Genomic DNA, 17412 nt, shown 5'->3' on the forward strand with positions numbered 1-17412 from the left:
AGCCGAATGAACAGAACAACACCCTGTATAATTCATAGTGAGCTTGAAACAGTTACAAGTTCCAAGAACAGGAGCAAACTGACGGGTGTAAAACACTAAGCACAGTTCCTGAGCCGTCTCCTCCTGACTTCTTCGTTCTCTACACGTAAGGGGTCACTGGAGACACAGTCCTAAGGAAAATCTCTCCATCTTGGATTGGAAGCTGAAATTAACAGGAATCGCCTCAAACTGGTTTAGCCCACATCATTCTCAGATGCAACGCATCCCAAGAACCTTTTTGTAGGAGGGGAATACTATGAGGGAAAACAGGGTTTCCAACCAATGTGAGGCCATCGAGACGCAGTGTATCTGCAACGTGTGGTATATTAACACCACAAAAAGAAGAGTAATAATCCCCAGGAATCCTCAAAAAAAAAAAAAAAAAAAAAAAAAAAGGAAAAAGAAAGAAAAGAGAGAAAGAGAAAAGGTCAAAGAATAAAAACTCTTCAGAGGTCTTTAGCACTGAGAAAACAGTCTTTGATTTTGGAAAAGGCTTCCATTTATTTTACATTGAAATATTTTTGGTATCAAGAAATTAAATTTACTAGATTACTGATTTCAAAATAAATAATGCTTTAGGATATCCAACTGGCATCCAGTTAACTCTCTGGGCATCACACACTTCTGATGTGGAGATGTTTGGATTTGGAGCAAACAGTCAAGAAAGAATTCTTGAGAAGGGCGCCTGGTGGCTCCGTCAGTTAAGCGTCCAAATCTTGGTTTCAGCTCAGGTCATGATCTCAGTTCGTGAGTTCGAGCCCCGCGTTGGGCTCTGAGCTGACAGCGTGGAGCCTGCTTGGGATTCTCTCTCCCTCACTTTCCATCTTGCCCCTCCCCTCCTTGGGCTGTCTCTCTCTCTCTGTCTCTCAAAATAAATAAATAAACAAACTTAAAGAAAAAAAAAAAGAATTCCTGATCCTCGGCTGTTCCCTAATGAGCCTACCGATCCCATAATCCCTGGATGGCCCGTTTGGAACACAGGCTTCTACTCCTCACCAGGAGAGTGTGATTTAGGGATGTGTGTTTCTAACAAGTTTCTGGTTAGCTTCTGGTCATCTGTTCCAAACTCCTCTCTTTCCCAACCAGGCAAACCCTTTTACACTCTGGCCACCTCGGCTCTCACTCTGCTAGAAGGTTCCCTGATGTGCCAATGAATAGTCAATATTTTATCAACCCTTATTTATTCACTAAGTCAATAAATATTTAGAGGTACCTGGGATATGTTAGTCACCATGCTTAGTGCTGTGAAAAATACTGAGGTCAAAACCTTCCATAACTAACCTCACGCCATCCATCTTAGAAGTTAAATTGTTTACACAAGCAAGAAATAAGTTCTCCCAAAGCATTCTGAATGGGTTTTCCAGGAGTGGAAATAGATAGATAGTGTATCTGCTAGAGTCTCTTTCCTGGCCTTCTTATAACTTAGTATCCATTTTAAAGACTTCTTGAAAGAGTTGAGGGAATAATAAAGACTCCACCACGTACAGGCTAAACAGATCTGTAGTCTCACTAGTAGGCTTCAGTAATTACAAACGGATGCTGGGTATTCTCTCCAGATAGAAGGAAACGAAAATATTCGAGCACGGAAAATAAGCCTCCCATCTTGGTATTTCTGGAGTTTCATGGCACAAAACAGCTCAATAGTTAGACAAAAGGATGAAACCACTCACTGCCTGTTAAATTCTCCAGATGATGTATTTTTACAGATAATAACACAGCAATATATATTCAGTGGGAACAATTTACTCTTTTGAATCAAATATGTATTTTTTAATTCACAAAGTCCTATGAGCACATTTTTAAATTTGCTTTTACTCGTGCTTAATTTTTAAATAATATTCATATTCTAGGGCAAATCTTAATGAAGTCATTCAAGTTATCCAAAACTAATAAGTCCGTGGAATAAATGGAATTATTAATGATAAAGGAAGCTTTCACATAGACCCAATTAAGTCAATTTTATAATTTTATTAAAGCATGACAGAAGAGCCCATGTGAATGCAATAAAGTTTAATGGAAACTCAGTCTGGTCCTAAGAGCAGGCAGAGTATGCAGTGAAAGCATAAATTGTAAATAAATAGTCTTACAGAAAGTCTCTATTTCCTCAGGAGTCAGCCAACATCTACTCATGATCAAATTTATGTAGTCAGAGCTTGTGGATAGCTAAAGTGATGCTGTATGTTGTTTATATAGTCTGCATTTGAAACATGAAGTTATTCTTTAATTAGCATTGCTACGCCAGAGTTAATGGCTGCATGAAAATGAGGCTCATTACATGATTCTGTAAGTGTGCCCCGTAATAAGTGACATTACCACACAGCTGTGTAAACATATTTACCATGCCGTGTTCTTTTACCACAGGTGTAGACTTTCTACTCCGAGCATCAATAATATGTATCCCAGACTAGCCTGGTTTAGCATTACCAGCGAAGGGAAAAAATATTTCTTAGACGATTTAACTATCTGTACAATATAAAATATTAACCCAACAGAATATTTCATATGTCGTAATACAACTTTTTTTTAATTAAAAAAATTTTTAATGTTTATTTATTTTTGACAGGGAGAGACAGACAGAGCATGAGCGAGGGAGGGGCAGAGAGAGAGGGAGACACAGAATCGGAAGCAGGCTCCAAGGCTCCGAGCTGTCAGCACAGAGCCCGACATGGGGCTTGAATTCATGAACCGTGAGATCACTACCTGAGCCGAAGTCTGATCTTAACCGATGAGCCCACCCAGGCGCCCCAATACAACTTATTTTTGTATTTTTATGCCCCAACTTATCCCTAAAAGGGTTTATGGTAGCTACTTAATTCCTTTATTTTAGATATATTAACAATTAAATCTTCATCTAAACAGTCAGTAACATGAGTCTTCAATAATCTGATTTGCATTACCAGCACACATCGCTCGCAACATGAGTATATTTTGTTTTTCTAGTAAAATATCATTATAAAGAGGTGAAATGTTCCAATAATATAATCAACTAGGAATCACTTTATTAGGTACAACTAAGTCCCTGAATAACCAAAAATAAACGACGCTTTCTAAATGCAATACAAAGTGTCTAAGAAGGAAACTTGTAGCCTTTTGCACATCAAGAATGGTAACGCATCACCTGATAAACTCTACAAGCTAGGGCACACACAGTGTACCTGGTACGTTCAGAACAAAACGGCTCGGTGAGGCACGACTTCTTACGAAGGTCTCTCAAAAGCACGGCTTTTGGGGAGCTCCAACAAAACTATAGTTTCTACCTAAAAATTCAGCAACTTCCGTCTTGGAGATTACTTTTCACTATCGTATTGCAACCCCCCCCCCCCCACCACTGTACCTTCTACGTTTCACGTGATTTCTACAGATGTGCAACTCTCAATAAAGGGCATGAGAGCCCTTTCCAGCTGGGGCCCAACACCCGCCGGCCTCCCCCTTCCTGACCAGGGGAAGAAAAGAGGCAGACCTTCCGTTTCCGTGGAAGGACCTGAACCATACACACAGCAGTGCGCATGCCAGGCTGTGCTTGATCTGAACACACACAGCGGAGGGGACAAGGACAGCGAGAGCTGCATTCAAGCACAAACTCGATGTTTATTCACACTGCGGTCTGGCCCGCGGGGCGCCCGGGACACGGGTTTTCCGAGGCGTGGGAGCGGCTCCCTCCCCAGCCTCTGAGCAAACGTCCCAGCCTGGGAACGTCTCTGGCACCTGATGAGTCTAACATTTAGAGGATTAACGTTGAGAATACTGGGAAGGTAATGCCAAATGTCTCTGGCGCCTTCTAACTTCACACAGTGCAGCTAAGGTCACACCACACCTAAGATCTCCCCACACTGACCAACCGCCAAGGCCGCCGAAGGGAGAGGAGCCCACCGGGCTTGCCTGTCCCCGCTCGTCCCGGAAGGACCGCGCGGGCACTTAAGCAGCTTGCTATGTTAACACACGTGCTCCAAATTCTTCCCTTATTAGTAGATACGCTTAAGAGTACAATGTTACGTTTCAACACTTACTTGTTGCAACGAACGCTAATGTAAATAGACCAAGATATGCGCCCATTTCTTGGCCCGTGTTGACTCTCGCCTCTGGTATTTGCATCCGGGCTCACTTTCCTGCCAGCGGAAGCGAATGGTTCTGCGGCTCTTTTGGCACAAATCTCGGGACAGCACACGTGCTCGGCGTCTGCAGATCTCCGAAGGTCTCACGTCTGCTCTTCAGTGGTCTCGCTCCGTGCTCTGGAGGAACGTTCTCCCACAGCCCTCGGCGTCTGTTAGCAAGTGTCTGCTGTCGGTCTCGGGAAGGACACCTGCTTTGTCTCTCGTCATTGTTGGCATCTCCTTCTTTTCTTCCGGAGCCCGGGCTCTTCAAACCTCGCACAAACCCTCCCCCACCCTCACGGTGGGTCCCCAGCCTCGGTTTCTAGTTTACTGGGAATCACGAGCAATCGGCAGCGACATCGCGGCCCCCGCCCCCGGCGCCTGCGTGCAGGTCAGCTCTCTGACGTCCCCCCTGCTTCTACAGATAAACTGTCCTCATGCCTAAAACTAACCGGACGCTTGCGTGCGAGCTACCTTCCTCTCACCAGCACAGAGCGCTGCCGAAGACCCTCGGGAACTTCTCCCTCTCTGCTGGGTCGTTCCCATTTGTTCACAAATATGCTGTTACTTTCTCCATTTTAAACATAACAAGACAAATATAAAACCTCCCTTGAGCGAATGCTCTGATTCCCAGACAAAACCCCCAACTTCAGCTTGGCTCGGATCACAGGTGAGATCCCACTTGAGACCATGGCTCACGACTTCCATACCGATCTAACTCTTCAAGTGAGTTATTACCCTGCCTTCAAAGCCTCTTCTGGAAGGAACCAAGACGTGTTTCAGTAGATGGATGGATTAATGACACGCGTGCGGCCCCTGCAGACAAGGGGACGTTGTTCGGCACTAAAAAGAAACGACCTTTCGGGCCACGAAAAGGCATGGAAGGCGCTGCGTTGAAGAAGCCAGGCTGAAAGGCTACACACTGTAGACTTCCAACCGTAGGACGTTTGGAAAAGGAAACACGATGGAGACAGTAAAAAGATCAGCGCTCGAGGAGGCAGGGGGTGAAGCACACAGGTCTTGGGGGGCAGTGAGAACACTCTGTGACACTCTAATGACGGACATGTGCATGTCCAACTCCAAGAACGGGCCCCAGCGTACACGACCGTGGCCTCTAGGTGACGATGTGTCAGTGCAGGTGCGTCCACTGCCCCATCTGGGGAGGAGTGTCCGCGGTCGGGAAGGCTGTGCCCGGTCGGGGTGGGGGCACACGGGAGGTCTCTGTACCTCCCTCTCAAGTTTGCTAGGAAACTAAAACTGCTAGAACAAACAGTATTTTTTTTACATGAAGTTCTGGGTCATTTGGGTCATTGTTTTCATCTGAAGTGTAACTACAGTCAAGTTTCAGTTTTCCAGAGAGACTACGCAGTTACCTGCCATCCAGTTGGCAAACCTGGTGAAGGACACCACTTTCCATGTTCCGGTTAGTTCATTACTCAGTAGGGTCTCCGACAGAAGAAAGAAAACAGAAACCAAGAAAGACAACACATGAAGGGTCTGGCGGAAGTGAAGACAACTCTCCAACCAGACTTTCTCTTTATGTCTCATCTACTCACGTGCACAGCCCAACGACCCGCATCATGTGACTGTGTATGGATGACGTCAGTCACGGTTCAATAAATAGGGCCTTGTTTACTCCTCACGCTTCCCGGAAAAAGTCCCATGATTACCTTCATGTCACGAACGCGAGAAGAAGTTTACAAAAGTCATCCCCCAGGTGCACAATGACAACGCAGCAGAATCGACTTTTTTTTAATTTATTTTTTATTTTTATTTTTATTTTTTTTAGAATCGACTTTTAAACGCAGGCACGGGAGCCCAGAGTCCAGACCCAAGCACTGTGGAGTCTGTGTCCACCCTGCGGGTTAGCGTTTGCAAGGTGACGTACGCTATCTAACACGTGGGCCCTGCTGGGGTCTTAGGAACCACACTGCCTAGATTTTACTTGCTTTAGTCTTACTAATTTACCTAACGAGACAGCATATATTGTACTTGTTATGAAACTTCATAGTAAAAATATCCGAAGTCTTCAAGTCAGAAACCTTTCAGGTGTGAAAAACTGAACGAAGGCAACAGACAAGCTCTATGTAGTACCTACATTAAATGTATTCTTGCTCTAGTTAAATAATCTTACTCCTTTAAACCAGATAATATAAAATAAGGCCCTCACCCTTTGTGATGAGGACATAAGTAAAATGGAGATTTTATCACTGAAAATTTGATCAACATAGAAATTGGATTGAATACCCACAATGCAGAAATCACAGATGATAATTCATCAGCTAAGAAGACACGGTCTGATTTTCTCAGGCAGATACTGAAAGAAAACAAGTAACTTTTAAAACGGTTTTAAATATCCTCTGGCCGTTAGAATCTGAGACTCTGTTTTCTTGATTTTTCTCCCTAAATCAACAGGTTGAAAATTTCAGGAGACAGCACGACGACGTGGAAAGACTGTATTAAACATAATTTCTGGGGCACCTGGTGGCTCAGTCAGTTAAGCATCTGACTCTTGACTTCAGCTCAGGTCATGGTCTCACGGTTTGTGGGTTCGAGCCCCGCGTCGGGCTCTGTGCCGACAGCTCAGAGCCTGGAGCCTGCTTTGGATTCTGTGTTTCCCTCTCTCTCTGCCCCTCCCCTGCTCCCCCTCAAAAATAAATAAACATTAAAAAAAAAAAGAACTATAAACTAGCTAATAATTTGCATTTGTTTTTCAACAAAATCACTTTTCCTCTTTCAAGAACAATCTATGCCACATAAACACAAAGTTGATACTTCAGTAATGGTGTCCCTCCCTCAACTGCCCTGTGAGCTCGGTCTTTTAAAAATAACATCCCTCCTGGGGGGTTCAGTCTGCTGAGTGTCTGACTCTTGATTTCAGCTTCGGTCATGATCCCAGGGCTGTGGGATCGAGAGCCCTGCATCAGGCTCTGTGCTGAAAGCATGCAGCCTGCTTGGGATTCTCTTTCCCTCTGCCCCTCTCCCCCACTCTCCCTCTCTCTCTAAAATAATAAATAAATAAAAATAATGCCCCTTAGAACCTCCAAAAAAGACATTTTAATACCAGCTTAAACTTTTAATACATCAAGTACTGAAGACTTTTTCCATTCAAAACAAAGCTGATATCCCTGCAGTTAAATTTCCTCCATGAACCCTAAGCAATAACCAACCCCCAAGAAAGTGAGCAGGACTTTACAAGAAAGACCATTTAATAAGAAAGCTTATGTTTCCTCCCCAAAGTACTAGGCTAGTGAAAATCAGATGTCAACAATCCATGTGCAAGACATCCAGACACAAAGCAGAAGAGAAACATGACAGTAACCGTGCACCGTGGAGTGAAGACACACAGGGAAGGTTTGCTCTCGGGACTCAGATGAGACAGGAAATACTTTCTGGAACGTAAATCCAAAATGAGCACATTCATGTTTTTTAAGGCATGTGCATGTAGTTTAAGACACCAAGTACTTCAGCCTCTGAAAACACAGAAAAGTAATATAAGAATAAAACCGGTCCATGTGTTAAATACAGAAACCAGTCTGCTGAAAGCGAAGGCCGCAAATGTCGGGAAGTGTTTCCCGGAGAGAACGGGGCAGCCCTCAATTTCTGTGTCTCACCAGAACTATCAGGTGCGAAGTTAAACTATTCAGTGAACTGCCTCCTTGAAGGTTTAATACAACACCCTAGAAATACAGGACAACTCCTCATAAATTTAACCAAATTCTTCTTAACAAATACATAAAACTAGACGCTACCAATAGTTTAATTATTTAAAACACAATTTCATGTTCCTAGTTCTAAACAACTTTATTGAAGTATAATTTACACTCAATAAAATGTATAAATTTCAAGCATAAAGTTCAATGGGTTCTGACAAACGGGTGGACATGTCTTCGTAACTACTATCAAGATCAAGCTAGAGACTATTATTTCTTACACGCTTAATAGCCAATCCCCCGACTCTATTCCACTCCAGGCAGCCACTGATGTAACTCCTTCATTCACAGATTACTCTTCCCTGTTCTAGAACTTGGCAAATGGATCCATAGAAAACATCCTCTGTGCTGAGTCTCCTTCATTCAATAGACGTCTGGAGATCTGTCCGCACTTAACTGTCACTGCTGAGGAGGGCTGTGCTGCACGACTACTCACAATGTGTTCATTCTCCTCCTGACAGACATTTCCGTTGTTGCCAGCTTTTGTCTCTCACAAATAACGCTGATAGCAACATTCATGAACAAGTCTTTCTGTGGACACACGTTTCCACCTCTTTTGGGTAAATGTGTAAGGGATGGAACCACGTGTGTTTACTAAGGAACTGCCTATTTTGCAAGTGGTTATGCTGTCTGTACTCTCCCATCGAAAACGTCCCCCCTGTTCTGCTTTCTCTCCAGTCTTTTTAATGTCAGCCATTCTGGAGCCTATATCTTACTGTGAATTTTATTTTATTTTTTAGATTTCATTTTTAAGTAATCTCCACACCCAACGTGGGGCTCGAACTTACAACCCCAAGATCAAGAGTCACACGCTACACAAACTGAGCTAGCCAGGTTCCCCCTCATTGTGAACTTTAAATAACTGAAGTGTCTTTTCAAGTCTGCCCATTTTTTTTAAATTGTCTTATTATTGTATTATTAACATTCTTTAAATATTCTAGATACAAGCAGACGTTGCCTCACTTTATGCCCTGTTTTTTTCATTTTTTAAATAATAACTTTTGAAGGCAGAATCGTATACAGTCTTAAGTCCAAATTATCAAAACTTTTTTTTATCATATGAATAGTGGTTTTCTTTGTCCTAGGAAGTTGTTATGGTCTGAATGTTTGTGTCTGCTCCCCCCAAATTCATATGTTAAATCCTAATGTAATGATACTAGGAGGTGGGGCCTTAGGAGGTGATCAGGTCATGTGGACAAGGCCCTCGTGAATGGGATCAGTGCCCTTACACAAGCGAGCCCAAGGAGAACACTGGCCCCTTCTGCCACATAAGGACACAATGAAAATTTCATCACCAGAAGACAGCTCGACCCCACCTGCACCCTGACCTTGGTCTTCCAGCTTCCAGGACGGTGAGAAAATCTGTTGATAAGCCACCCCAATCTGCCCTGCTTTGTTACAGAAGCTTGAATGGACTAAGACAAAAATCTTTGCCTACTTTAAGTTCACAAAGACTATGTTTCGTTCTGTAAGTTTTGGTTTTAGGTTTTATAACATTTAGGTCTATGATCTACTTTCAAAAAACGTTGGTATTTGCTGTGAGGCAGAGGTCAAGGGTTGTCCAACCCACCCCCACCCCCCAAGAGATCCACTTAGTCCAGCATCGCAAGAGGCTGAAAAGACCAATCTTTCTCCATGGAATGACTCTGGCGCTTTTGTTGAAAAATCAGCTGGCCGTATATGTGTGTGGATCTATTTCTGGACTCTGTATTCTATTCTATTTATCTGTTTGTCTCCATCAGTCGTGCTCTTTTAAAGAGGCGAACTAAACATGATTTCCTCCGTCTTGGCCTAAGGAGTCAGAACCAGGGCTACTGCTGGTGCTCATGTAGCCTTTCAAAAAGGGATAGTAACAGACTGAGAAAAATGGCAAGAGTGTGTATTTCAGTGTTTAAAAATGATCACTTACTTTGAAAATAATCATCTAAGCCAAAGGGACTCACTCTGTGAAGGCTCATCATTCACCCTTTCACAATTTCCCCGAATTGCTTCCCCTGGCCTTCAACTGGACCGCGCTCCCTCAGGCTCCTCCGTGGTCGGCCGTCTCCAACCACAGCACGCCTGGCCCGTCACAATCCAGAGTGCCAGTGGGGGAGGGGCAGAGAGAGGGGAAACACAGAAGCAGAAGCAGGCTCCAGGCTTGAGCTGTCAGCTCACAAACCGTGAGATCATGACCTGAGCTTAACTGACCTCATGAGCCACCCAGGTGCCCATTTTTTCAAGTCATTTTTTTTAATGAAAATTTCAAAATACACAAAACCGTGACGGTCTTGACCTTTGTTTCATGACAAATGATCCAGATATAGAAACATTCCCTTCATTTTGCACACATGGTGTAATCTCTGAGTTGAGCATTTGGGTACATTTTGCTTCATTTAAACCCGTTTCCTTTTTTGTTTTCTTAAAATGTCAGGTAGCTGACATACGGCGTAATACTAGTTTTGGACGTACCACACAGTGATCCAACACGTCCACCCATCAACCCGTGCTCATCACAACAGGTGCACGCCTTCATTCCCGTGCCCCCACCCCCTCCCCTGTGGTGACCAGCAGTGTGTTCTCTATAGTTAAGAGTCTGTTTCTGGGGCGCCTGGGTGGCTCCGTCGGTTAAGCGTCCGACTTCGGCTCAGGTCATGATCTCCTGGTCTGAGAGTTCGAGCCCGCGTCGGCCTCTGTGCCGAGAGCTCGGAGTCTGGAGCCTGCTTCGGATTCTGTGTCTCCCTCTCTCCCTGCCTCTCCCCTGCTCCTGTGCTCTCTCTCTCAAAAATAAACAAAACAAAAGACAGTTTCTTGGATTACCTTTATTTATTTATTTATTTATTTTGTTCACTTGTTTTGTTTCTTAAATTCCACATCCGTTTCTTTTTTTAACAGTGAAATTATTTTGTCTGCTTGCCCTGGTTGTGGCCTTGCCGGTGAGGTCGACCTCGCTTTGCTAACTGACTCTGTAGATCGGATTCCATGCCCCGTCGGAGTGTTCACAGCCACACGCACACCTTCCTGCATCTGTTCCCCGAGAACATTTACAGTAATCAAGTCACAGTAATCGGAGCCTTAGCAAGTGCCAAGCCCTGGAAACCCGCAGCATGCACACTCAGGTGGTGTTCCAATAACGTAACGTTTGAATCTGCTAGAGAGAGAATGGCACGTCCAGACTGTCCCCCTGCGAACGCACTTGGCTGCGAACAAATGTTCTCTCCTGGAACCCCCCTCACTGGACTCAGGCCAAGTCCACTACGCGAGCGCGCTTGTTACCGGTGTTTGCTCCGCCGACAACAGCCGAGGCTGACCACACGCGGGAACGCGCGCCCCAGCCGCACGACCACGCGCCCCGCTCGCTGCGCGCTCCCGTCCGCGTCCCGGGAACGCGCCCCGGGCGCGCCGCCGGGGCCCACGTTTCCTGCTCCGGTTCGGGGCCTGCGGTCAGCGGGACCCGTGGCACCGGCGCCTCGGCGCGGCTGCTAACCCGCCGGCGGGAGGGTGAGAGTGTTGTAGGTTCTCCCGATTTCTCGTTCTCCCGATTTCTCCACCCCGGGAAGCGGGAAGCGACGACCGTCTCTGTTCCACGTCTCCACCTCCCAGCACCGCCCATCTGCTCGCCTTCCCACAGCACCGTCTGGCCTCGCGGGTCCGTGCCCCTGCCCCCCACCCCGCCCCCCCGCCCCCAGGCCTCAATATTTCTCTGTGCAAGTGTGCAAATGTGCACTTTACACACACACTCACTTGTACTCCTTCCGCCTCGCCATCTTCTCTTCCGTCGCCAACACACAAAAGCCTGGTTTCCACTCACCTCCTACACGGGCGGGTCTTTGACCTCAAATCTCTTCTCAGCTGCCCGACTCGACCTCCGCCTGGCATTCTGACCCCACCGGCCAGTCCCTCCTTCCCGGCACACCTCGAACTCGGTTTTCTGAGCAGCGTTCCATCCAGGTATTTCTTTTTTTTTAAGTTTAAGTATTTATTTGAGAGAGAGAGAGAGAGAGAGAGAGAGAGAGAGAGAATCACAAGCAGGATCCGCGCTGTCGGCAGAGAGTCCGATGTGCGTCGAACCCACAAACCATGAGATCGTGACCTGAGCCAAAACCAAGCGTCAGACGCCCCTGCAACCAGGTGTTTCTACCTCATGTCGCTCTCTGCCATTTCGTGGGCTTCTTGTTCCGACACCTTCCTCACATGGGCCATCCTCACGTGCCATCCCAGCCCTCCCGTCGGAGACACTGTTCCTGAGTGAGTTTAGCCAAGTCTGACCCCGAACGCCCCGAGCCCAGGTCCTTCTCCGGAGCCTCAGCCTCTCTCCTGATCGACACGCACAAACTTCTGTCTACTGGATGTTGCCACCTGGAAATTTTCCCTCAGGCCATGCTCCGGGCCCACGTGGCCTCCATACCTGTCCCACCTTCAGAATGTTCTGGGGCCACCTCACTGCATGTGCTCCCCAGTCCGTACTTAAGTGAGCCACACTTCTTTCCAACACAAGACCCTCACGTGCTGTCCTTCCTTCCTGACAAAGAGGTTTCCCCTCCCTCTTCATTCTGCAAACTCCTGGTGTTGTGGTTGGTTTAAACCGTGTCCCCCAAATGTATATACTGAAGCCCTAGCCCGCAACACCCCAGAATGTGACTTCATTTGGAAACAGGGCCAATACAGAGTAATTTCTCAGGATGAGGTCATACGACTGGTATCCTTATAAAAGGGGAAGCTTGGACACAGAACACACACAGGGAGAATGCCCGTGTAAGGATGAAGGTGGAGACAGGGTGACGAGTGTACAAGCCAGAAACCCTAAGGACTGCCAGCAAATCACTAGAAGCTGGAGAAGAGGACCCTCATCTCAGACTTACAGTCTCCAGACTGTAAGGCAATAATTCCGTATTGTTTACGCCACCCGGTCTGTGGCCTTGATATGGCGGCCCCTGGAGACCAGCACACCTAGCCAACATTCAAATCCGAGCTCAAATGTGACCTCCCCCAGGAATCTCTCCCGTCTCCCTAGAATGGACTAGTCCCCACCTCCTCACTTACATAGTCTCACAGGACTCTACTTTTCCTGCTCGGCATTTATCATATTTATGTGTGTGATTAGTCGTACTAGCATCTTCTATAACGCAGAGCAGCCTAAAAGATCTAACAGATTAGCCCTCCCCATCTGTGAAGCACTGATCCCTCTCTGGAATTAGCTTAAGCACCCATTATTTACTGACTGCTTCTTCCTCCACGGACCACGACCCCAGCCTGCAGAACAGTGCCAGGTGCACGGCTGGTGTTCAAGAATTATCTGTTAAATGAACAGGTGATAAACAGTAAGAGATGTGTGTTCCACTCACTTCTGATTGTGTCTCCAGCGCAAAATGTAACAAAAAGTCGGTCACGAAGAACGAAGTGGACAATTACATAGGCTGAATAAATGAGCCTGTTTAACAATGATGGGCAGTTCCTTATAAGGAAGCTATAATCAGTTAAAAATGGTAAAAGTCTGCAGATTGTAATCTTCTACATACTAAAGGAAATCTCTTTTAGTAATAATACACTATTCATCATTTACTTCTGTTTTCCAGCTGATATTTAATATTTAAGAAGATTTGTCAACAGGGGACCTGGTTGGTTCAGTCGGTTAAGTGCCCGACTTCGGCTCAGGTCATGATCTCGGAGATCACGAGTCAAGTGCTGACAGCTCGGAGCCTGGAGCCTGCTTCGGATTCTGTGTCTCCCTTTCTCTCTCTCTCTCTGCCCCTCCCCTGCTTGAGCTCTCTCTCTCAAAAATAAACATTAAAAAATTAAAAAAAAAAAAAAAGAGTTCTTCTCAACAAAAGAACTCAAAATGCACAGCTCTCAGTTATGACTGATTTCAAAATGATTTAGATTTGCAGGTACAAAACTTCTCAATAGTTTGTTCCTTAAGGTTTCTGCTCTGAAACAGCAAAATAGAGGTTTAGAATTTTTTTTCAAGATTGTCAACAGTGAAAACTGTCTTCCTTTGAATATTACATATTGCTGAGGTAACGCTGGCAACATTAAGAAAAACCTTTTTAGGGGAGCCTGGGTGGCTCAGCTGGCTGACTTTGGCTCAGGTCACGATCTCACGGTTCGTGGGTTCCAGCCCCGCGTCGGGCTCTGCACTGACAGCTCGGAGCCTGGAGCTGCTTCGGATTCGGTGTCTCCCTCTCTCTCTGCCCCTCCCCCGCTCTGTCTCTCAAGAAAGACACCTGTACTCTTGAGAAGACGGTGTGTTCCACACACGTGGGCATACGGTGCAACGTCCACGGAGACAATGGCTCCGTCTCGCTCACACGACGTAGTGGCCGGCACGTCACGTGTGAGGCTCACCCTAAAGCAGACACTGCCGGCGGCCTCCCTCCGCTGCGCACGCATCTCTTCGCAGCGGGTCGCTGCCTGGGGTCAGTCCAGAAAGCTGAGCCTTTACTGGGGATGGTCTCGAATGAAACGATGGGTATGAAAAGCCGGCTTGCTGCTGACCCTCAGGCAGACCGGACCCACTCGAACCCACTTTGCTGACCCTCCCCTCCCACAGCTGTGAGTTCCATAACCGACCTTTCAAAGACCAAGCAGCCCGGCCCCCCGGAGAGTCCCTGCGGAAGCAGGAGCAGTGGCTGAAGAAGGGCCAGAGCAGGGTCACTCCTCCCCTACTGTGACCTCTGAGCCCCACTCCCACCTGCTAAGTTAGGAAAATGCTCTGTTTCCATCCTCAGAGACATCATTATTTTGAGCATGAAAACATTAAACACAAGAGCAACGTGGTGTTTTTAAGTAATAAAGCAAAGGGAACCATCCACAAAACGAAAAGACAGCCTACTGAGTGGGAGAACATATTTGCAAACCATGCATCTGCTAAGGGCCTAATATTCAAAATATGGAAAGAACGCACACAATTCAACAGAAAAAAAAAACGTGGTTTTAAAATGGGCAGACAGGGGCGCCTGGGTGGCGCAGTCGGTTAAGCGTCCGACTTCAGCCAGGTCACGATCTCGCGGTCCGTGAGTTCGAGCCCCGCGTCAGGCTCTGGGCTGATGGCTCGGAGCCTGGAGCCTGTTTCCGATTCTGTGTCTCCCTCTCTCTCTGCCCCTCCCCCGTTCATGCTCTGTCTCTCTCTGTCCCAAAAATAAATAAAAAACGTTGAAAAAAAAAATTTAAAATGGGCAGACTAGCCGAATAGCCATGTTTCCACACAGGACACACAGATGGCAACAGACACACGAAAAGATGCTCAACGTCACTCATCACGAGGGAGACACCAATCAAAGCCACGATGAGATAGATACCACCTCACACCCGCCAGGATGGCCAAGATCAACAACCCGGGAAACAACAGGTGCTGGCGAGGCTGCGGAGAAAGGGGACCCCCCGTGCACCGTTGGTGGGAATGCACAGGGGCGCGGCCGCTCTGGAAAACAGTGTGGAGGGTCCTCAGAAAGTTAACAACAGAACTACCCTACGACCCAGCAATCCCACTTCTGGGTACTCATCTGAAGAAAATGAGAAGGCTAACTTGAAAAGATATCTGCCCCCCCACCCCTTGTTCACTGTAGCACTATTTACGACCGCCCACGTGTCCACTGACAGACGACTGGATAGAGATCTGGCGTGCGTGCGTGTGTGTGTGTGTACATGTAATATGGAATATTACTCAGCCATAAAAAAGTATGAAACCTTGTGATCTGCAACAACATGGATGGGCTGTGAGGGCGTTATGCTAACTGAAATAAGTCAGACAGAGAAACAGAAACACCGTATGATCTCTCTTATTGTAGAATCTAAAACAGACACCCCAAGCTCAAAGGTACACAGAATAGATTGGTAGGGGCCAGGGGTGGCGGGGTGGGGAGAGGGAGTAGAGGGTAGGAGAAACGTAGTTGTTGTTTTTAGTTTAAATAAATTTAAAAAAAAAGATTAAAGTGGTTTTTTTGTTTTTGTTTTTTAAATTTTTTTAAATGTTTTTATTAATTAATTTTTTTTTTTTTTTTTTTTTGAGACAGAGACAGAGCATGAGCAGGGGAGGGACAGAGAGAGAGGGAGACACAGAATCCGAAGCAGGCTCCAGGCTCTGAGCTGTCAGCACAGAGCCCGACACGGGGCTTGAACCCACAAGTGGTGAGATCATGACCTGAGCTGAAGTCAGACAGTCAACCGACTGAGCCACCCAGGCGCCCCTAAAGTTTTTTTAAAAAAAGCAGTGTGATGTTTATAAATACTTAGTTTAAGAAACGATCATGCCTGAAACCAGAAAGTACCCGGGCCTGCGGACGTAAGAGCAAAGGGAGAAGAAAACACTTTGACCAGCTTCTTTTAATCCCAACTGGTTGAGAAGTGTCCAGATGCTGTGTTATCAGAACAACCATTCAGAAGGGTGACAAGCTGGCAGGAAAATAAGGCTTATAATTCAGGTATTCAAACAAGTATTTTAAAAATGTGCCTGTCCTGACAAGCAACGTTTTAAGGTGTAGGAGGGTAGCACAAACCAGCTCTCGGTTTCCAATTTCCCATTAACCTGACATCAGGGAAAAGAAACCTGGTAACTCCGTATCTCTGAACTGAACCTTCAGCCTGTTTATTTTTTCCGACTCAAAACCCTGTATTTAAAACACTCCGTGTTTATGCAGTTGTGCACCGAACCCTAAACAGGCCCCTCCCAGAAACATCTGCAAGTCGGATCTGCCGGAGCCCAGAGAATTCCAAGGGGCGCACCACAACCAATCGTAACTTCCCACAAGAAATCATTCTGAACAACTAACCTCGTGCTTTTAGGGAAACTAGATTAACTCCAAATAATCTCTCTCAAAACTCTTTAAGTAAACATGATATTTCAAATAACCTGTAGCTATTTTCAACTCCCTTTCTTCGGCAAAGGCCTTTTCTTTCTAGGCTTTTCTAGGTCAACTGATTGGCCCTACGTGCGCAGAGGTCGCCTAGAATCACGGTGCTTCAAAGAAAACGCAACCTAAGATGGTCTGAAATCAGCTCTGACATCAAAGTACACCGGCTTCCTCCACCTCTGGGCTGCCGGCCGGGCCTGTGCAAGTCCAGCAGCTTCAAAGAGCAGCCTCCTGGCTAGTTAATCCTCCCGGAGGAAGAAAGGCAGGTTTTATTCACCAGGGAGATGCAAACACGGTCTTCTCACAGTCGGTGCAGCTTCCTCAAAACACCAGCTTTAGTGTGTCGATTTCTTCGACGTGATTCTAAAGCCCACGGTAGGTCCGCACACATTTCCTGAACGCGCCGGGGCCTGAATCGTCAGCCAACGAAACAAGTGCTAACGGTCAGCTGTGGCAGCTGTCCCCGCCGCTGGGCTCCCCGTCTCCCGGCACCCAATACTCAGGGTCCCTGCCCCCGCCCCGTCTGCCATCAGCATCAGGAAACCATGGAGGAGAGACACGGGAGGAGCCTGAGTGTCAGCCCCATCAGCGGGCTGGGGAGGGATCGCCGAGTCTCTGCCCCGTGTCCCCACGGCCGCGATGGCGGGGGCTCCGGGTGCTACATCACACGCAGCAGCTCAGGCCTAAACAGCGCCTCCCCGGTCGCCCTCTGCAGGGTTTACAAACCTCTTCACTGGGCAG

At 46.7% G+C, this 17412-nt stretch overlaps 1 protein-coding gene across 10 annotated transcripts in view; it reads right to left on the reverse strand.

The window, feature by feature from the left end:
- The window catches only part of DISP1 (dispatched RND transporter family member 1), a 185044-nt gene that overhangs the window by 78686 nt on the left and 88946 nt on the right, over positions 1-17412 (reverse strand). For 2 of the 10 annotated variants that reach the window (XM_027046433.2, XM_053208879.1), the window contains one exon: positions 11634-11779. The exons of the other annotated variants lie outside the window; for them this stretch is intronic. The gene's annotated coding sequence lies outside the window, so the exon portion shown is untranslated. The remainder of the gene's footprint in view (positions 1-11633; positions 11780-17412) is intronic. 10 annotated transcript variants of the gene reach the window in all.

This window comes from Acinonyx jubatus, chromosome E4 (genome assembly GCF_027475565.1).
Source record: "Acinonyx jubatus isolate Ajub_Pintada_27869175 chromosome E4, VMU_Ajub_asm_v1.0, whole genome shotgun sequence".
NCBI classification, from domain to species: Eukaryota; Metazoa; Chordata; class Mammalia; order Carnivora; family Felidae; genus Acinonyx; species Acinonyx jubatus.